The sequence below is a fragment of the Manacus candei genome, unplaced genomic scaffold, assembly GCF_025592945.1.
Source record: "Manacus candei isolate 608988 ecotype Guabito, Panama unplaced genomic scaffold, ASM2559294v1 h1tg000014l, whole genome shotgun sequence".
NCBI lineage: Eukaryota > Metazoa > Chordata > Aves > Passeriformes > Pipridae > Manacus > Manacus candei.
This window is the reverse complement of record NW_026138062.1, coordinates 46,704,477-46,727,400: the sequence shown is the minus strand read 5'-3', so window position 1 is coordinate 46,727,400 and position 22,924 is coordinate 46,704,477. Positions and strand designations below refer to the sequence as shown.

Genomic DNA, 22,924 nt, shown 5'->3' with positions numbered 1-22,924 from the left:
GAATGAAATGTAAATTCAGAAGAGCAATATGAAAAGGAAGACAGCAGGAAGAGGGAAGGAGAAAGTGACTGAAGAGGGAAAAAAACAAGATCATGTCAGCTGACAGGGCAAAAAATAGAATAATAAGCTAGGAAAAAAGCAGCTGAAATGCAGATGATAGGTTTGCAAGCAACAGAGTTATATTTACAGAGAAAGCATATTTTAGTTAAGTATTTTTTTCTTTCTTCTCTTCCATCCTCCTCTTCTTGTAGTTTTCTCCTAGCTTAAACCTCTGTTTTTTCTCAAAATGCTTCTGTTCCACTCCACTGGAAGTGATGAAATTAAAATGTGTTACTCATTTGTGGGTAACTGTGGAATCTGACATATGTATATTTAATTCACAAATATAGGTAACCACAGTTGGCACAGGATTCTTCCCCCTTACACCCATTTTGTTCTAAAACACTTAGATACTGAAGTGTGTCTGGGGGCGAGAAATGTTCCTATATCTGTAGGAATTAATTGTTAGGTCTCATTGAACTCCAGTGGGGCTTAGTATTCACTGCTTACTCAAAAAAAATAGTAGTTTGTGGTGTCATCTGATGTCCTGTATGATTTGTTTTAAAATGCACCATTCTTCAAGTGTCTTGTAAGAAAAGCACACTTTTCTTTAATGCATCTATTTAAAAAAAAAAATTAAATTTGCATTGAATTAAACTTATGGGTATAAAGGTTTTGGTTATACCATGGTTTCATGCCATTTTATTTCAGTCTGGATAATTCATGGTACTGACTTTCTAGAATACTCCTCTAGAATAATTGAATAGAATGAAATAAAGAAGTAGGAGGATCCTACAATACGTAAAATAAGTATTTGTAAAATGCAGTTGAATTGTTATTTTAATAGCAGTTCTATTTTGAATATTACACTGGGGATTTTTTGGAAGGGTGATGTAATGGGTGTGCTTTTATGTGTTTGAAGAAATCCACAGAATATAAAACTTGCAATCTCTGTACAAAAAAAAGGAACACCTACATATAAATTCTATCCATATAAACATAGAAAATCCAGCAATTTTTGTGAATATGTGTTGGCAGACTACAGTACTGGTTGCTATAGTAGTTAATCCTTAGACCATGTACTACCAATTTATAATATGCACATGTTAATTCATCTACTCTGAATCCTAGAAAGGAAAGTTCCATGTATGAGCTGAAACTAGCTATTATGGGAAGCTGGATGTTTCTGATGATTGATTGATCATAAGTTGAGGATGAAGGCTGCCTTCTCTAGAGATAAAGTGTTATTTTCTGAAACAATAATTTTGGGCAATCAGAAGTTACTGCTGTGATTTCACAAAGCAGAACATCGTGTTTTTCATAACTCAGTATTTGTATAGCTCACAACAGAAAGCTCTTGATCTCTTAATGTCATTTACATATTACGTGCTGAATAAAAATGAATAATGAACATCTAAGAAATGCAGATGCAGTGTCATATACTGCCACTAAGTATATGGAGTATTGAAACTTGTGTGAAGTCACTGAAAACCTTTAAGAAAGGTCCTTTTGTTTGCAGAGCCCTTTATGCTATCTCATTAAGGAAATTCTAGCCTCCCAAATTACAGCTATTTGCTCTTCTTTCCCTGTGAAACACATATCCTGTAATTTATTCAGTATTTTCTATGTGATATTTCAAAGTGCCTTTATTTTCTTTTAAAAATGTGTGGTACTAGTACCATGTTATTGTCTTGTTTAATCACCTAAACTGCCTTTTGTACCAAAGCAACTACTTGAAAGATACTTTTGCCTTATAATTCTACTTTCTTTTTTGCAGTAGAATGAGCAAGCTTAATAGTTGGAGTTGCTGTTACATGGATTTAGTATCAAATAATCTTCCCCTCTTATTAGGATTATTTTGAAGTCTTTAACGTTTGCTGTAGAATTACAGGAGTACATTAAAAGTCCTCTGCTATTGAATTATTAGGTAATAAATCAGAAGAAAAAAAAACAGATGGGGATTTTTTTCCATGTTTATATATGTTTTTTACTGTCCTTATATAAACATCTCAAAGTTAGTGATTCAAAGCATTGTTTTGGTAACTGTCATGAAACTTGATTTCTGAGGTATTTTGGATGACCTGGTGAGTAGATGAAAACATGCAGCCTCCTAAGAAATGCTATAAATATCAGTTTACTTTATTTAGTGTGAGCAAAAGTAAAACACGGATTGCGGGAGGGAGTTGGGGATGAGAAGATAACTTCCTGGGCTGACTCAGGCACTTCTGCCAGAGACCTGCTGCTGGACTTGCTTAGGCTGGGTTCAAATGCAAATATGGGTAGAAGGGTCAGATAATCCATCTTCTGTTTATCTACCAGTAGATAAAAAGTGAAAAGGGATTTTTACTTTTTTGTTTTCATGAAACATTTTTTTTTATTCTCTCATAGGCTTTTACTAGACTTTCTCTGCATTTCGGTTTTTCTTTTTTTTTTGTCCCTTAAAACTTGCAATGCCATATAGTACTTTTGGGTTTGGTTTGAAGGGAAGTTTTGTGGACTGCCAAGTTTTGCAGAGCTCTGGTCTCAGCTCTCTGCTGCATTCAGAGGAGATGGAGGTTGATCTCCCAGGCTAATGCTGGGTACTGACCTTAATCTCAGAAATTATAGAGTTAAAGATGCATTTTAAGCAATTTTTTAAGTGCAAGAATTCGATATTTTTAGATTTTTGTACAGGTAAGAAGAATGTCTGGACCTAGAGGTTTTACAAAGAAAATGTATATTAGGGTGGAAAATTTCAGTGTCCAATGGGATTAAGGGGGGGCATCTTTATTTGGTTTGTGACCTCTTCTGACACTCTCACACCTTCATCAGTCATTTGCAGTGGCTGCTGCTCAGTGTCCATGAGCAAATGACACTTTTGCTATTTCCATGTTCTTATATTTGCAAGTGCAAATCGTTATTTCTCACCTGTTCATTTGGGTAGTACTGGAGGAATAGGACAATAATGGTATTCATAAAATTAGAAGAAATCAATTTTGATTTCTAGTCTAGCATTAAAGAGAATCTTACTACAATTAGATCTTTAGTGGGGCCTGTTTTCAAGATGTCTTCAATTTTAGGTATCTATCTGAGATATTTAAGTTAGGAAATAGGAGGCAAAAATGGACAAGTCAAGAGAGCAGTTCCTATCTTGTGTAGGTTTGATTTAAGTTGCAGAGCAACCTCTCTCTAACTGATGATATAGATGATTGTGCACCAAACTTACTTGTATAATTTTAGGTGAAATAAATCTAGGTTAACATCTTTAAAGTTACCTAAAAACCATGCTAAAATTATTCTGAGAGATGATAAGTGTTTAGAATTAATGAAATGCTAAGATAGAATGATTCTGGTTTTTTTCCAAACTTATTCTGCATACATGACCCATATTATCCTTCTATTTCATGGACCCATTTTTGGGACCTTGTGTTCTACTAATAAGAGTGAAAAAAGGAAGTGGCGAGATATATATATATATATGTATAAAAGTATATATTTAAGTATTGATTTTTTTATTGATTATTGCCAAAGTTTTTGAGTGGAAATTACAAGAAAAAGACTTACTGGAACAAACTGCACTCCTGCGTGAAAAAATATGTGAAATATTTGAAAATTTACTTCTGAGTTCTAAATAAAATTGTTATAATTTCTACAGTAATATAAAGTGCAAAACTGTAGTAAACTCTGTAGTCTCTTTAGATCCTTGTCAACAGTAAAAAGAGAAAGTATTTATACTTCTTTTGTGTCCTACAGATGGATCTTAGGAACTGGAAAGGCAGTTTAAATTTGCTGTTGTTTGTTTCTGTCTTTCAAAAATGCATGTCAATTTGGTAATAGCATTTAAAATATTCCTTTAAATTAGAGATCTGTCATATAATGTTAATTTTACTAAGGTTTTTTTTCCTAGTACCTTTTCCTGAGAAAGTATGTGCTAACAGTATAGTAAGTTTAGTGATTAAAATGTAACATTTAATATTAATATTTACCTTCTGAATATACATGTTTGTGATATTGAGATGTTACTAGAGCATTGAAATGTTACTTATTTAAGATACCAGGAGTAACTGGACTAATTTCCTGAAAATATCCTGAGAGAAAAGTTTTGACATTTTGATGATGATTGTTAATTGTGTGATGCCTGTTGCATTTGAAGTTTCTCCCAAGGAAATGGGCGAGCCTTTAACCTTTATACTTGTTATTTTGTGGTCAACCATGGTATGGCTGCCATGCCAAGCCAAGCAATGTCATGATGTCCATGCCTTATTCCCAGGTATAGGTTGCAGAGTGCACATCCATATACATCATAGGAAACAAAAGCAAACCTGAGAGCCTCCTCTGCAAGATTTAAATGTTCAAAGGGATAAGCATAAATATCTTTACAATATTTCAAACATTCCTTTTGATAGTAAGATCAGAGCAGCAGTTACCTGGTGCTGACCTGTGCCAGTGCCGTCTCTGCCTCCCCCCATCCCAGCCAGCAGCTCTGCAGTCTCTCCTGAAAAGCAGGTGAGAGGATAGGAAAGGTGAGGTAGAGTCCACAACAGTGGCAGTGTTATTGTCAGCAGAGAGAGATGATTAGCATCGCTTTCCCAGAGTTGTGATTGATTGTTGGCAGTGGTGGTGGGAGCCGAGGGGAGGGAAGGGACTGGGAGGAGGCTCTGTCTGAGACTATGTGTGGTGGGAAAAGGGGTGCTCCTCTTGAGTACCTTTCAAAATGTTTTTTTTTCTTTGGATCCCTCTCACTCCTTTGACTTTGTATACACTTGAGGATGACTGATGGGCTATGCTGAGTTCCAAAACTGCCTGCTTCCCCTTTACCTGCTCCTGTTATTAGATGCACTGCTTGACCAGAGAAGAAAACAGAAACTTGAGGAGGAGAGATCAGACAGTGTCCACAGTGAAGGAGTAAGAGGCCAAGCCTGTTCAGGGTTTTGACCAGCCATGAACCATAACTAAAGGAGTAGGAGAACATGGATGATTGTGTTATTAGGGCTGTAGTGCAGCTTTGTGTCTTTGGTTTTACTAAAGCTCTTAGTATTTATCATAGAATCATAGAATGTTAAGGTTTTGGAAGGGACCTTAAAGATCATCTAGTCTCAACAACCCCCTGCCATATGCAGAGACACCTCTCACTAGGTCAGGTTGCTCAAGGCCCCATCCATCCAGGCATTGACACACTGCCAGGGATGGGGCACAACCTCCCTGAGCAACCTGGACATATTTTAAAGCATATTGGATCATCCAAGTAACTAATTTACAAGTCACCAGGTAATTTTTTTTCTTTTTTTGTTTCTGCCTCCTGATCTAACAGAGCAACATTATATGCAGTTGTGGCACTCTGTCTTCAACTCTGTTTTTATATGCCTAAACAGTACCTAACCTTTAATATGCTCAAATGATAACCTAGAATAAAGATGATCATTGTCCTTTTGACTTCTTAAAAAAAGTCAAATACTGCCTTGAATCCCTTGAACCACCTTTCTTGTTATAGGAGGTTTACCAGTCTCAGTACATTCTATTTTTCATTTTGTGTTTCAAGTTGAAAAAGTAATAGTGGATTGAAATGAGTAGGCAGGTATTTTATTGTTGTTTTACACCCTTGTCTTCAAACTACCCCTGTTCTTTCAGATAGTGAAGGTATAAGCTGTGATTAGATTAGATCCAAATGAGGAGTATCAACTGTGTGGGCTGAACTTGGGCTGGTTTTTGTTTTCCCCGTGTTAACTCACACTGCTCCTAATCCTGCAGTCTACAAAAGGGCTGCAGACTAGGCTTTCTCAGCTGCCAGCGAGGGAAGAAAATTGTATTCTGTCCAATTCCCGTCTCTCCAATCTTTTTTTTTGTAGTTGTAACTTTTCGTATTGAGATATGCTGGTACATCTGTTCTATGGTAATACACATGTCAAAAGTCAGGAAGATACTTTAACGCGTCTTTAGAGTGGGTGACTTCTCTTTTGTTGGGCTTCACTGCTTTTAAACAGAAAGAAAACACATTTACACTAAACTCAGATGTCTCGCTTCAATGCTCCCTGTGGATTAAGTAGTACAAATGATTTTATGGTTATATGGGAAGAAAGGAATAAATTTTGATAAAAGTATCATGGTATCCATTGCCACTTTGCATGGTACATGTGCTAGTTTGCATGGTAGAAAATAACTGAAATAGGGATTTTAGTACTGTATATACACTATTAAAATTGTTACTATATAGCCTATAGGAATAATTAGTTTCTTTAGGAGTCAAAATGGAACACCAGTTATTGCAAATAGTTCATTGCTTTTGCTAAATCAGTAAGTTTACTCTTATATAGAAAATACTAACTTTTGAGTGTAATGTGAAGAGATTAAATTTAATTTACCATGTTTGGTCACTTTTGGACATATGGTACATAGGCTCCTGGAATTTATTTAAACATTTTCATTCCAACAGTAAATCTTGTCCTCGTTTTAACAGATTGCTTTACATGTAGCTGGATCCAGTTGCGCAGCCTCCTCAAGAGAGGAAATGCATTGCCTGCAGACAAGTGGTACAAGAATTACGGCCGTACAATAGGGAGTATTTTTCCACCATTATCACTTTTCAGTGGAGATTCTTTTTCAGATACGTAACAGCGACTCAATGAACCGGGAAAGTGTTTACCTGCAAGGTGATCTGGTGGTAATGGGAGAAGCTTTTGAGGGCTAAAATTTCAGGCGTCTCTGTCCAGAGTCATCCCCAAAGGAAGAAAAAGAGGGTCTCCTCCCCTTCTTTAGGTTTCATCAGTCAATCACAAAGGGCTTTTGTCCTGCTAGCATATTGATGTGTCTGGGCTTTGGCTGTTTATCATCTTCCTGTCATTCTTAAATGCAAAATAAAAGAAAGGAAATAGCTTCTGGTTCTCAGACTTTGAGAATAAACTGCTTGTGGCTGCTGGGGACCTTGATGTCCGAGCTGCCCTGGAATGCCTTCTGCGGGGATGTGATCTCTAGCACTGCTGCGCACATCACCCATGTAGCTCCCAGGCACTGGCTAGAACAAGGCTGATATTACAAGTCAGATGATGAAAAAGCAGTTGAGGTTCACAGATTCGATTTCTCTCTTTGATCCTGGCATTAAAGTGCCCAAGCTCTGTGAGTGGAAGCATAGTGCAGACAAGATTTCCGGTTGCTTTAATCCTACTGCTAAAAAGATCCATTCACATGGCATAGGGATTGGCTTGTATTTTTGCAGGATTTCAAAACTGTTAGATACATTTTGTCTGTGTTTATCACCAAACACGGCAAGTTTGGGGGTTTTCTCCTTATTTAAAATTATTTTCCTGTAGGATTTTTTGTATGTGTATACTGTAAAGATTTGGCAGCTCATTGCCTTACCCTTTCGCATACATTTGAAGCACTTTACATTTGTATGCAGAGTACTAAGGGAGAAGATTAAATAGCCTGCAGAAGGTCAGAGGCAAAATTTGTGTGCCTTTGAGTCATAGAGTTCCAGTCCAGTTCTTAAATCATAGGGCTATCTCTCCTGCATTCCTGTTACAGGACATAATTTAACTTCAAAAAATGGGGCATGGTAGAGAATTGCTGCCAGAGAATTAAGGTAGGAAGTAGTATATGAACAGCTGTACAGAACCATAGAATGAGGCAAGAGACAAGGATATTATGCAAGACAGTGTCAAATGCTTTGCCCAAGTCCAGGTAGATGACATCACTCGCTCTTACCTTATCCACCACCACTGTAACCCCATCATAGAAGGCCACCAAATTTGTCAGGTACAATTTGCCTTTAGTGAAGCCATGTTTGCAATCAGCAGTCACCTCCTTGTTTTCCATATACCTTAGCATAGTTTCCTGGAGGATCTGCTCCATGATGTTGCCAGGCACAGAGGTGAGACTGGCTGGCCTGGGTTCCCTGGGTCTTCCTTTTTTTCCTTTTTAAAAGTGGGGATTTTGCTTCCCCTTTTCCAGTCAGTGGGAACTTGACCAGCCTGCCACAACTTCTCAGATATGATGGATAGTGGCTTAGCAACTTCATCTGCCAGTTCCCTCTGGACCTGCAGATGCATCTCCTCAGGTCCTGCGGACTGGTGCACCTTCAGGTTCCTTAGATGATCTGAACCCTGATCTTTTCCTATAGCAGGTGACTCTTCCATGTCCCAGTCCCTGAGTTTGCCTTCTGCAGCTCGGGTGGTGTGGCAGGGCCACTTGATGATGAAAACTGAGGCAGAAAGGTCATCGAGTACCTCAGCCCTCTCCATATCCTGGGTAACCATGTCGCTTCGTTTCCTTCCAGAGAGGGCCTACATTTTTCCCTAGTCTTCCTTTTACCACCGGTGTCCCTACAGAAGCTTCTCTTGTTGCCATAAATGTCTCTGGCCAGATTTGATTCTCTCAGGGCTGTAGCTTTCCTAACGTGATTCCCGGCTGCTCAGGCAATCTCTCTGTATTCCTCTGAGGTTATCTGTCCTTGCTGCCATCCTTTGTAGGCTTCTTTTTGTTCGTTCGAGTTTGTCTTGTTCATTCATACAAACCTCCTGGCATTTTTTCCTGACTTCCTCTTTGGAATGCATTGCTCCTGAACCTAAAGGTGGTGGTCCTTGAGTATCAATGGGCTTTCTTGAGCCCCACTTCCTTCCAGAGCTTTATCCCATGGTATTATATCAAACAGATATGTGAATAAGCCCAAGTCTCCTCTCCTGAAGGGTACTGAGCTTGCTGTGCACCCTCCTTGCTGCGACAGCAGGATCTTGAACTGCACTACTTCATAGTCACAACAGCCTAGGCTGCCCTTGAGCTTCACATTCCATACCAGCCCCTCCTTGGTGAGAACAGTGCAGCATAGCTCCTCTCGTTGTTGGCTCCTCTATGACTTGGAAGTTATCAACATATTTTTTCTCTTTATTTCTGTTTTCTTTACTGTCACAGCTCATTGGCTTAATATCTTTTGCCCAAAGTTTTTTTTCCTGTCAGTTTTTCCTGGTTTTGCTGCTGCTCTCTTAGAAACAGTTACCTAGTTTTGCTAAGCTGAGGGTCTGCGTAGTCGCTTATTTAATTTAGAAAAAAAATATTCTTCTGACATTAAAGAAAGAAAGAAGAGATCCCTTTGAGCTGCAGTTAGGAAAAATTTAAGAACCGTCTATATATTTACAAAATGCACCTAGGAAAGGAGAGTCACACCAAGAAATAAACTAATTCTTAGAAGATGGGTTAGATTTCAGAAATCTCTGCTTGTCATTTGAATGTTACCTGTGTCTGTTTGATTGCTACAATCCTTTGCAGCAAAACTGAGCTGTTGCAGACACCACTGTGGTCTTGAAATACAAGTCCTAAACTGGTAACTCACACTCATCACATGTTTCTGATTTGATAGCAGACAGGGCAGAAAATCTCCGTTTCATGAAAAGCAGAAGGCAATTACATTACATTAGAGTCTACATGTTTTGGTATGTATTTTTAAAATAAATAGTCTTTCTACTTATGTAAGAGTTGCACACGATTAAATATTTTACATGTAACTACTGTGCAACTTGAATATATGTTTGTAGCCTAAAGACTGCAGTCCCAAATATGGTTTTTAACGTATGACATATTTCATTTTAGAAACAGACATATTTTTAACTACAGGCATTGAAAATACTTGGAATTCTGTTGCTGTGAGCTAATTGCTGACTAGAATAGGAAAATAAGAGCTACTTTGTGGTTAGATGCTTGTGGTCTTTCTTTTGGCTTTTGTCCCTAAGATAAAATGTCAGGGAAAACACAGTAATGGATAATAGTGTCTATCAGTGTATCCTGGACATAATTTGAAGCCTGTCAAATGTCTGCTACTTCATAAACATTGAATTACATCGTCCTTCTTCATTCTACTGTCTGCTTATATGTTATTTGGTTAGAAGAGTATAAATTATGTCATAGATGATTTTCACAGACATGCTTCAGTTCAAAGTCTCAATTTCACAGAAGAAGAAACTGCTGCGAAAAACCCCAGTTTCTTCTGTGAAACTGAGACTTTATGGGCCATTTAAAATATTCTAAAGAATGAGACATTCTTTATTCTCTTTCATATGTTTGATACATTGTCTAAAAATTGTACTGAGGAAAGGTTTCTAGTCTTACATCTTTAGCCTAAACAAACCTTTCCCCAAACTAAGCAGATCTGATTAATATAATAGCAAACTATAACTCAGAATCTGACTCTTCTCTTACATTAATATCGAACCGTGTGTCTAATCATCAGGTGAAACTGTGGTTCAGAAATTCAATGGCAAATTTTTAATTGATTTTTAAAAAACTTGAGTTTTACTTAAGGTGTGAATAAGAGAGTTGCATAAGTAAATAGTAAGTGAGTAAAAACCTGAGAAAATGTTAATTAAAAAAGTCATATTTGAGATTTTGCTCAAAAGAGTGAGATTACAGATTCACAGAATATGCTGAGTTGGAAGGGACCCACAGGCATCATCGAGTCCAACCCTTAGCCCTTTGCAGGACCATCCTCAAGAGTCACACCATGTGCCTGAGAGTATCATCTCTTCTTGAACTCTGCCAGGCTTGGTGCTGTGATCACTTCCTGGGGAGCCTGTTCCAGTGCCCACCCACCCTCTGGGTGAAGACTCTCTTTCTAATATCCAACCTAAACCTCCCCTGACACAACTTCAGGCCGCTCCCTCAGGTCCTGTCATTGGTCACCACAGAGAAGAGATCAGTGTCTGCCCCTCCCCTTCCCCTCATGAGGAAGTTGTAGACTGCAATGAGGTCTCCCCTCAGTCTCCTCCAGGCTGAACAGACCAAGTGACCTTAGTTATTCCTCATATGGCTTCCCCTCAAGGCTATTCACCATATTCATTGCCCTCCTTTGGATGCTCTCTAATAGCTTAATATCTTTCATATATTGAGGTGACCAAAACTGCATTGGTGCATTTTAGGTTTTTTAAAGTAGGTAGAATACCTTAGGTGTTTTTCTGATATATTAGAGGGTTTTTTTCTTATAAATTTGAGTGAAAGCATTTTTTTTAATGAAACGTTAAAATAGTGTTTAGCTCAGGATCATGCAAATGTCAAAAATTCTGAGATGATTCCTCAAGTACACTCTTTGAAGACACTTAGAAGAAACAAGGAGATGAATAACAGTATGCACAGTTATTGTGAAGAATGAATTGTGTCAAGTCAATCTGGCTTCCTCCTGTGAAGATTAGGGGCTTCATTCATTCAGAAGTAATAGAGGATATCATATATCTTCAGTAGATCTTTAGATAGACTCTCTTGTGACATTTTCACAGGGGAGGCCTCAAAGAATGGTGTAGAAAAAAACCTTCTACTTAAAACTGGCTGAAAAACATGAGTACTGAATTTACCATCAGAGTGGAAGTATTATCCAGGGATAACTGGTTCCATTCACAGATTTAATATCAAGCTCTAAGTAACAATCCTGGTCATCATTAAAGTTGTTGAACAGTGAGACCACACTAGTCTTCCAAGATGTCTGGTTTTGTTCACAGATACAATAAATATGTCATTCAAAACAATTGGGCAAATTGAAAAATATTCCCAAGATATACAATGCAAACTGATGGAAAGTTCTACACTTTAGAATAAAGAATCAACTGTACCGATGGAGAATTTGGAACCTCTTCCTAGATCATGCCTCTTCACAGCAGGGCATAGAAGTTCGATGGCAACCTGAACATGCGTCAAAGTATTGGGTTGTAGAAAAATGCAGTTGTAATTGGGTGTATGTGGTTGATGGCTGGATGGACACAGACAGAGGGTTGTGGTCAATGGCTGTGTGTCCAGGTGAAGCTGGTGATGAGTGGTGTCCTGAGGGCTCTTTAATATCTTCATCAGTGACACAGACAGTGAGATCAAGTGCACTTCCAGCCCTGGAAGTGTTCAAGGCCAGGTTGAATGGGGCTTTCAGCAGCCTGGTCTGGTGGAAGGTGTCCCTGCCCATGGCAGGGGAATTGGAACTAGACTTTAAAGTCCCTCCCAGTCCAAACCATTCTGTGATTTTGTAAATAAGAGTACAGCATGCAAAACACATGAAGTTACCATTGACCTCTCCTTAGTGTTGACAGTGTCAGCTGGAGTAACAATATTTGTCTATACATGGACACATTGTGCAGAACCCAGAGCAGAATGAGAGTGATCAGACATTCGTAGACCATATTGTTTGAGGAACTTGAAATTACTTGAAATATTTTGTTTAGTCTAGACAAAGTCTAGACTGATAAAAGTCTCTCATGTGTGCAGTACTTCTGTAGTGGGGACAAGATTAATTAATTCTGTCTTGGGTAAAAAGTAAAATAAATAAGAGACTAAAATTGCAGGGAGGTAGATGTGGGTTAGAGATAATGATATTGGAGAAGCTTTCTATTACTAATACTCACTAAGTAATGGGGTAGTTTTTTCGTGGGGAGAGTCCATCGTCCATCATGGAAGACCAGGTTTGACATGAATGGTAGAACTGCAGTCCTTCTTTTTGTTGGACAGTGGAGTATATGAAATTATGTCTAAAATTTTATGTGATGATTCTGTATAACTTGTCTGAGTTTGAGTGTGATTATGATTCTGTCTCTAAGACTGCACGTTGATGCAGTCATGTGTACATGCACGTAGGCATTCATATGTGAAGACTAAATGTGTGGTGTCTAACATGGAAATTTTGGTATTTACATTAGATTTTTCAAAAATAATAATTTCTGTTCCCTGAAGTAACTGTTCCTCCATAAGAAGTGAACCATCACTCCTTAAAGAGAATCTATTGGAAATACTATGTTTTATGTGTGTCACCTAGGTGGCAAAGAGCAGTAGATTGTATGTAGTGGTAGAGTTTCTGAGGAAGGACTGCTGGCAAAATAAATGATATGTCAAAAGATCAGTTGATAAAATAAGGCAAGAAAGTGATTTGATTTGTCCCTGTCCTTTGGAAAAGTTAAATTTTAGACCCAGCTAAAGGTAGCGCTATTGGATTTTCGGCATTTGTGACCTTCCAAAGCTGACTTAATGAAATTGTAGTTTAACTCATCCTCTGTTGTCACTCTGTAACACAGACTGATGGGTTACTGATAATTTCTTGCTGATACACCTCTCAGGGACAAACAAAGGGTAAGCCTTATTTTGAAAGCTAAGCTTTCAAATCATTTAAGAGGTTTAGAGCTTTATTTGTAGCTTCTGATAAGAATGTGAAGTGTGAACGTTTTCACTGTACTGTGAGTAGGTAACAGGGCAGTGTCAGTGTCGTGATTCTTAGCTGCACTTTCACTCTCAGCACATCCTTATTTCAGTCACATTTGATTCGTAGACAGCTAATATTAATTTTAAAAGACTCATTTTATGCGTAATTCCATGCATTTCCCTCTTTAAAGTGCCCTTGCAATCAAATAGCGTAGCAACAATTAATAGAAGTATGTTGAACATGCCACCTGGTACTCAGAATTATAGATCATGCGCTGACTGATATGCACATTTACACTCAAATGTATCTGTTGACAAGTGGTTATCTAGGTTTCAATGAGAGACATTAAAGAAAAATGCAGCATTACTCAGGAAGGAAAAAATTAATATAAAGTCAATTTTCTTTTGAATATTCTTAAATGCAGTCTCCTTAAATAATATACTTGAAGGTGAAAATGCCTGGACTTTGAGTTCCTTTTCAATTCTGATTTTGAAGAAGTCATTTGTCATTGGATCTACAAATGCATTTTAGGGCTTTAATTTTATACTACTGTATTAATTTAATATAAAATAAACAAGACTTCGGAAAACAATCAGGGCTATGATGGTATGTTTTAGGACCTACAGTTTGGTTGACCATCTTCCCCTTACTGAGTTTAATGTGCATTTGTGTTATTTGCCCTCTAATTGATACCTCTCTTTTCTTCCTCATAAAGAACAACTTTAGCTCAAACTATTCTTTGAGTTTGAGCAAAAATATTTTATATATAAATACTATATTGTGTGCGTATATTTATATTCAGAAGCCCTCTATTACTTGAAATAACTTAAGATGCCATATTAGAGGAGATCTGGTGCTTTAAATTTTCAGACCATCAAGATAAGATTTGCAAATACTTAAGTTCGAGGTCTTGTTTTTTGCAGTCTTTTGTACTCTGTTCTGTACATGACTCCTAAAGAAGTTATCTACTTAGAGGGGCTTTTTGTGTCAGGAAAGTGGAAATGTTTAACCCTCAGTTCTGCTCATGTTATCCTAACCTGCCCATTAGATCAGTCCTGGAGGTTTCCTTTCCCCAGATGCAATGGTCTGCTCGGCTTGTGCTTTTTCTGTCATTTTATTTGCAAAAGCAGGCAATGAAGAAAAAAACACAACCCCTTCAGCATTTCAGAAACTGTCTGGTAATGTACAGATAAAATTGATTCAGGTCTAAAGTTCTTTACGATGTATGCAATGAAGGATAATTTTTCACTTCCACAATTGCTCCTTGTCATCCAATATGCCACTAGACTGGTAGTAAACCTTGGTGTGGTATGTGGACATACCTCTTATTCTGCCACTGTGTAGAGTGAGCTTTTGGAGAACGACTCTTAGGCATTCATCTCAAGAACTCAATACCTTTCCTGTTCTGCTTGGCATCCCTTCTCCTGTTCTTTGCTCTTTTCATCTTATGTCACATCTAACTTGATGCAGATACCTCGTTTCAGATGTCTTGTTAGGAAGAAGATAGGAAGATAGAGAGACCTTGTCTGCATTTTTATATTGACAAAAGTTTTCCAGAAATATCTTCACCTAAGAGTTGTCAAGTATGTTATTTTAAAATGTGCACTCAAATGTCCTTTCTAAATAGCAATTTCTGTGTGTTTTATTTCATGCTGTATGAGCATTGCAGCTTAAAAGATAAAGACAGATGAGAGCAAGAGGAAGTACAAGCAAATGAATCTAAAGTGCCATTGCATTGGTGCTTCAGAAGGCATTGCCACTTAAGATTAATTTAGTATTTTTTATGAATTAATAGTAAATTACTTTTTTTTTTAATACCAGATGTTGTAGTTCTACAATGACATTTCCTGATTTCTAAGAACTTTTTACTTCTGATACTGAATATGCTAGCAACTAAAAAAAAGGGCGAGGGAGGAAAAGTAAGGACTATTTTAATTTTGTTTTTAATTAAAGTATTCTTTGCTGTTATTTGTTGGAATGATAGATGAGCATTTTTTTAGATTTATTGTTTTTAACGACTGTTTTAAGTGGAATGGTGCCTGAATTATTTTGTCTGCTACATTAAAAGTAACGCTTAGGAATTGGATATTTAATCTAATATAATCTCAAATGTTTTCTGATGTGTAAATCCAACAAACATACAGAAATTGCTTAGTTTTCACTGTCAAATAAATTGGTAGTTGATGGTGAATGCGTTGATGCTCTCTACCTTAACCAAGACTCAGTAATACAAAATATTCATTGTTTTCTTTGCATAACTGTATAGTGAATACTTTGTAAATAACATCCTATAAAATCTCAGGCATTCTTGGATATGTACAGAAAAAAATTGTGTTTGTGTTGCATGTAGTATTTCTGTAACGAGATAATTGTCTCTCCTTTATACTAATTGCCAGAGTTGCTCAAGGTGGTCCATTAGATGTAAAATGGAGCTGTAACGATGAAATTGATCCTTATATTTCATTTGAGGAAAACCAAAGGGAAGGCAGAGATACAAACTCAGTCTTTTTGGAGCCAATGAGGTGGCAGGAGGGAAGCAGAGCTACTCTTGTCCTCAACCTTGTGGCACCCACCTGCAAAGAGGAGGTCAGGCCCCCCCAAGGAGCCTGGAGGTCCTGGTACTCCAAAGGCTTCGCAAAGAGGAGGTCAGGCCCCCCCCAAGGAGCCTAGAGGTCCTGGTACTCCAAAGGCTTCGCAAGTTACAGCTTCAGAGATCTGTCTGTAATGCTCATTAAGGAAATATACCGTGAGTCCTGAGCCTGGAAAATGCTGATGTTCTCCACCATATGTGGAGTACACAGGATGGGGGGTTTCTCCTGTGCAGAATAACAGGAAATTTCTTTAGCTCATTATAATTTTTTTTTTTTCACTTGTTTTAAAAAGTGATGCCAGTGGTGGGCTCCTGGCTGCGCAATGGTAGAGAGTTATTCGAGCTCTCTGAGCGTTGGCAGTTGTAGTTACTTTTGATTTGTGTATGACTTTCTGTTTGTGTCTGACCTGCATGAGCTTGACTGAGGCAGAATTCGGGGAAAATGGTCGAGGACTGGCTGTCTCTCTTGCTACATTTATTTTATTCAGTAATTAAATTAAGCTTTTCTGGGGCCAAGGGTTTTATAAGAGTAACATTATCTGACACAGTTAATTTATGAACTATTTATCTCATAAAAAATTTTAATTCAGATCTAAATTAAGAACTAAATGATGATTGTATTTTTCTAAAATTAATTTTTTTAAACATTCAGATATAGGCTGCAACAATGTAAGTGTACAATTTGAATAAAATTCAACATTTAAAGCTGAGCACTGAGCAAGCTAAATGCATGTTCAAATTTTACAGAGATTCTTCCAAGGTTATGAACATACGTAGAAATTATTGTACTGGAACAGATCAATGATTCATCTATTCCTGCTGAGAAGCACTGGTGAAGCATGCCAAAACATAAATCAAGGACTTGATCGGGGTTTCAGGTCTGTCACGCAATGCTTAACCCAGCTGGAGACCTGGCAGCGGAGTGCAAATCATGGGTGACTAACCTCCCCCCACCTCCGTCTTCCTGCACCACGAGAAGTCTTGCTGCTTCATTGAGTTAAAAGTCTCAGTGCTAGAAGGTACTTTCAGAAAAATCCATAATGGAGCAGTGGTCTTCTGGGAGGCCACTGCTTGTGAGGCCTTGCTCCGTGCTTGCAAGAAGGAGTTCTATGGCCAGCGGTGCCTGTTGGAGCCGGCTCTGTGCCACAGGTCTTCAGTACCTTACCTGCCCTCCCAAAAAGCCAAGGTGGTAGCTCTTCATTCTCATATCTGTGCACAGTCCTGGAAGGGTAGGAATCTGATGTAAGATGGAAAAGAGATTGTGTAGTTAGGAGCAGGGGGACAACAGGTATCAAACTACTGTTTTGTTAAATAAGGTCCTTATGTATTTTTCTGCTAATAAACAAGCATTTGGCCCGTTCCTTGGAGGAAGATGCTCAAGTGGTGACTTCTGAGTGGCAGAGTATGGCACTTAACAGTGTAGCGTGTCTTGTGAAGATGCAAACCAACCCCCAAGGTTCTGCTGTAGCTACAAAAAATGGGAACAGTCTTCAAATCTGTAGTCAAGTCTGCCTACAGAGAGGCCCTGACATGTGTAAACCAGTCTACAAATGGTTGGATGCATGGTTGGTCATGAGTTTAGAAGGAGATGCCTGAGTGACCCTTTCCTGTTGAAAAATAGTAAAGTATCTTCAGTTTGATGTAGCATCTATAGAGATGTGACAGAAAGCAGGTTACTGAGTAGTCCATGGTGTGTGGGTTATGAGTCCTCTTTGGGGGGGGATGGAAGAGAAGGAATTTCTCTTTCCCTCTTGGGAGCAGCTGGGAGAAAACATGAATAATTATTTAAAGCCTGGCTGTTATACGTTGAGGGAATACAGGGGAAGCCATGTAGAAGTCTTCCTGCAGGGCTACCCAGTCCCTTTCAGGGTTGGGAAATTCTTCAGTATTGAAGAAATGAGTGTTGTTGGCGGTGGTGATCTGTATTTAGGTCACGACTAAGTCATCTATTAGGCTCCTGTGGTGTCCCGCTTCAACAGCATGTGTCCTACTGTGGTCTCTGGCAATGGCATGTTTTGGTGAATATCCAGCAAGACTATTGTTGGATGTATGTTTTTAAAGATCTCATAGCAAGTGTTCTGGTTCATTTAAGTTGAAGTTGTTTGGGTTTCAAAGCTGCTTGAAAACCTTTGGGTGAAATAATGTGTTAATAAATGTTTGCTGGTGGAAAGATGCAGCACAAGTAATATATGTGTTGTTGACAGGCTTGAAGAAAATATCAGATTTTAGATTAATTCTCTCTCCGTTCTTCCACCAATTACTTTTTTTTTCAAACCGTAAGTCCGTGACAACGTTTCTTTAAATATAATGTTTGACTGGTGTTTGTCGGGTGGCATGGTGTTTTAATGGTTTAATATATACACTTACTACATAGTTAAAGGTGACATAATGTGGGTTTTGGTCTCAGAAAATTCAATGCTGTATTTAGCACATTTACTGCTGAAATATCAGTAATACCGAAAAATAAAAAATTCTCTTAATAATTACTAGTACTTAGCAATTGTTTCCTGTGTAAAAATAATGCATAATTGGGAATTATGAAATAAAAAATAAAAATTCAAAGCAGTACATTTGTGAGATACATAATCAGGAGTGTAGTGTGACTTAACAAGATTGGATTGGATGGAATGCTAATTTTATATTACAGTTAAGAATTCATGAAGCGTTGACTAAGCTTGAGGTGCTGTGAAGATATTTGAAGCTCTATACAGATGTTCATATTACTGAAAATATGATTTTTTGACAGAAAATGTCTTACAGGAGGTAGTAGCTTGGTACATTGATTGCTTCAGCAATTTATGGCAAGACTCAGTTTTACAGCTCTTTTCTACCTTGTCACATTTCTCCTGGCTTCAGCAGAGTTCTACCTACACCTCACGCATAGCTAATTTTTCAGAGGGAGAACTGCCTTTTTCTTTCCTTTTCTTAGGGCACGATTAAAATAAGGGTTTTGATCTGTTTATGAAACTGTATAAAAGCAGCATCTTCCAACCTTTTATCTGCTCATACAGTTGTAGTAATAGTTTTACTGAAGTGATCCCACTATTTTGAATTGAAGAGGGAGGTGATTGTCGGTGATAGACACACAGCAGTAGCTGTAGAGGAACAGTATTACTAGACTCTACCCCATGATTTTGTTGCAAAAGTGTATATAATTTGTTGTTTGTGGAAAAGAAAGGAGAAAAATATTATTTTGGAGGCAAGCCAATTCATATATTCCTGGACATTATACAGACCACCCAGATCTGAAGCCATGTTTTATGTCTCTTAAATCTGAATAGATTCAAGTGAGTGTTGAGCTGCCAGCCCAAGGCCAACAGAATGCCTCAAGAGGGAAATTTCACCTTTTCATTTCCTTTTCTTATCATAACTTCCTTAGTGAAAGGCTTCACAGCGAGCAAATCTGAGGAGTTTCTGAAATAAGAAGATTTGCTAATCAAAAGTATAATGTTCCTTGCTGAGAATTAAATTTACTTACTTTTGGGATAATTAATCACTGAAGAGAGAAAATGAGTGTAATCCTGCAGTACAGTCTACTTCCAACCATGTTTCTGTATTGCCAGAATATGTACACAGCATCTAACAGAAGTTGTATCCCTGAGGACAGGTACCTCTACTAGAGGACAAGACCAAAAAAATGGTTATGGGCATATATTTGTATGTGCGTGTGTGTGTGTATGTATACACACACATATATATATATGTCTCATTGATTATGATTCATAAAGGAATTTAACAAAATTCAGTAAAACTCCACACCTTTCTGACATGCCATGTCATATGGTATGGTGGCCCACCAGATGTTCTCCAGTTTAAAAAGCTCAGTTTTAAAAAAGCATAGGTAGGTTTCTCTGATATTGGGAATCTCATTTAAAGTTGAGAAAAGTATGGATGTCCCAAATTGTGATGCTTTACTGTTTCATTCTGCTTTTATCTGCATATAAAAATGTTGTTCATGATGTTTGCTTTCATGTTGTAACTGTGTGGTTTGAGCTGCAAGCCACTAGCAGGCTCTTTCTCAGCTGATCTAACCTTGAGAAAAAGCCTCTATCCAAACAATACTAGAGAAACAGCATCAAAAAACAAATCTTCTGCTCCATCATATTTTCTGAAATTTCATTGGGACCCATCTCAGAGAAATAAGTCAGTGCCAGTAAAGTGAATAATTCTTTTGACATACAGATATATATGAATTTATACCTATAGATAAATAGGTATTTAGGTAATATAGGAAAAAGATGTTCAAGGTGGTATGATATTTTAATTTTTCAACTAACACTGGGAACTTAGGAGTAATTTATAATGTAGATTATATTTAGTTTATATACACATCCACAGTTAGCATTTGGTATAAATGTGTTATAGAGTGTGGTTTTTTTCATAAAGCACTTACAGCTCAAGTTATCACACTCATTAGAGCATTGGTTAAGGATATCTGTGGCAAAGAAACAATGGCAGTTTCCTGTCGCTTTATATAATTTTGTGGGGTTTCCTTGAACGTTTTGCACAAGAGGAGGCACCTTGTTATGACAAATTCCTGTAACTATGATATATCTGTTTAAAAAAATGGCTCATGTAAATTTTAAAACTGCTCATTAAATGAGTTTTTAAGCAACAAATGGTGTGATTTTCAACTTCACTGTAGATTTAAAATTGAGCTGCTTTATGCAGACAGAGTGAGGCAGTCTGGGGGGAAAAAAAGGGTAGAAGAATGATTTATGGGAGTGTCCCATTTCAAAATATAATAGATTGAATTTAATATGCAACTTTTTAAATGCATATTGTGAACATATGTTAATAGAAACTTCCCACAAAAACAGATGACAAGATGTGAAAAAGGTAAGAATCTGGGAAAGTTTGTTTTTCTTAGGTATATCTTTTTCACTTTAGCCTTTTAACAGGCATAATTTCTGTTGGGGAAGATAGCTGCAAAACTTCATGTGTATTTGTCAAGTGAAATTCTGACTTCACCTGGTTTTTAAAGAGGAAAGATGTTTGCCATAGCATGCCCTTGTGTTTCTGCTAGTCTCCTTCCTAGGAATCTTTGAACCCTTTAGAACCAGTTTTGGTCATATTTGCAAAAGCATAAAGGTCCCAAAGATACAGAAAATTCTGCTTTTTTTGGTAATAGTAAGCAGTTGTGTAGACAAGACAGCTGTACTGGTGATCACAGGTTCCTGGATGAACCCGGTCCTTTGTAGACCTCAGGGAGTGCACAGGGGTGGAATATGCTTTTGGTGCAAATTTCCCAGAAACCAGGCACTGTGGATTTGCTTGCTCCTGGAAGAACTTGCTGGTTTAACTGAAAAAAACCAAAACATATGTAACCTAACTGTTTTTAAACAACTTTGCTGCTCTCCTGTTGTTTATCCATAACTGGGAAAGTTGAACGTAGATGATCAAAATGCCTTAAAGCTTGTATGGTCAATAAGGGGCTTTAAAAAGTCTTGGTATTTTTCTTTTCTCTGAAAGGGCATAACTGTTTATGTGCACTGTTCTCAGTATAGATTACTTTTTTTTTTAAGGAGTAATAGAAAAAAAATTGCCTTATAAAAAAACTGTAAAGGAAAGAAGTTCAGCAAGATACACTTTGATGTACTGGCAAGTTAGGTAAATAACAATAAAAATGCTCTCTGTGTGCAGATACTCAGAATCTGAGTTGTATAAGACATGACTTGGAAGTATCAGAACAAAAAGTTGATGAATATTGCTTGACAAGAAGCTCAACATGAGCCAGCAATGTGCCTTTGCAGCCCAGAAAGCCTACTGTGTTCTGAGCTGCAGCAAAAGCAGTGTATCCAGCAGGTCAAGGATTGTGATTCTACCCCTCTACTCTGCTCTCATGAGAGCCCAATTGGAGTTCTGCATCCAGCTCTGGGGTTCCTAGCACAGGAAAGACATGGATCTATTGGAGCGAGCCCGGAGGAGAGTCATGCAAATGATCAGAGGGCTGGAGCACCTCTCCTATGAAGACAGGCTGAAACAGCTGAGGTTGTTCAGCCTGCAGACAAGCAGGCTCTGGGGGACGTTAGAACAACTTCCAGGGACTCTTTACAAGGGCATATAAGAATAGGACAAGGGGGAGCGACTTTACACTGAAAGAGGGTGGGTTTAGATTAGATATTAGGAAGTAATTCTTTACTATGAGAGTGGTGAGGCATTGGCACAGATTTCCCAGAGAAGTTGTGGATGCCCCATCCCTGGAAGTGTTTGAGACCAGGTTGGATGGGGCTTTGAGCAACCTGGTCTAGTGGAAGGGGTTCCTGCCCATGGCAGGGGGTTTGGAACTAGATGATCTTTAAGGTCTGTTCCAGCCCAAACCATTCTGTGATTCTGTGATCGTTAATTCTTAATTTAAATTAATTTGGAACATAATTTCAATTTAACTTTTAAAGTTAAGTTACTGTTTGTAGCCATACAAATTCCATATTGATGAGACAACAAAAAAATGTGTGTACAAACCTCAAAAAAGAAACTGGGCAACACTAAGAGAATCTGAGTTCTCCAGGAGTGCAACATAAATCTGAGAAGATAAAAGCTGTCTTTTCTCCATCATCTCTCTGTCCAGCTTCATTGTACAAAACACCAGCAGCTTTGGTGTGCATATGCACACTTCTCACAGTTTCTTAACATCTGGAAACCTCTTCTGGCAAGGCAGTGGGTTTAATGCAGAGGTGCAGCATTACTCTGTCTTTTTGACACTGCTACCACAGAGCCTCTTGCATCTTGATGAGCCTGCCATGTGAGAAATAGCATTCTGCAGCCTGTGTTACCTATCTGCAAGGCATAAGAAGGTCTGGGACGTATTTTAGATAAAATAAAACAATGCAGTTTGATCAATAGAAAGCTAAAATGTATGTGACCAAATCAAAATGGCTCTATGGAGCCTCTGCAACTTGACCACACAAATATTCCGAAGCTTCAAGGCAAGTGCTACTTTGTCAAGGTTGTAGGTACAGGGTTCATGAGTCTCCTGGACATCAGCATGGCTTGCCTCTGTCAAGAAGCCTCTTAATTCTTGAATATTTTCCCTGAGAATAGGGATACACAATATTTTGGAGGATTGCCTTCCAGAGAAGATTTTTTATAATGTGTGTCCACATTATAAACACACACCAAAAAAAACCCTATGGGAACTTTTTCTGAAACATCTTTGAAAGCACTGAAGC

General features: G+C 38.0%; 1 protein-coding gene across 2 annotated transcripts in view; it reads left to right on the top strand.

Moving 5' to 3' along the window:
• TMEM135 (transmembrane protein 135) overlaps positions 1 to 22,924 on the top strand; it is a 173,016-nt gene that overhangs the window by 113,714 nt on the left and 36,378 nt on the right. The gene's annotated exons all lie outside the window — the stretch shown is intronic.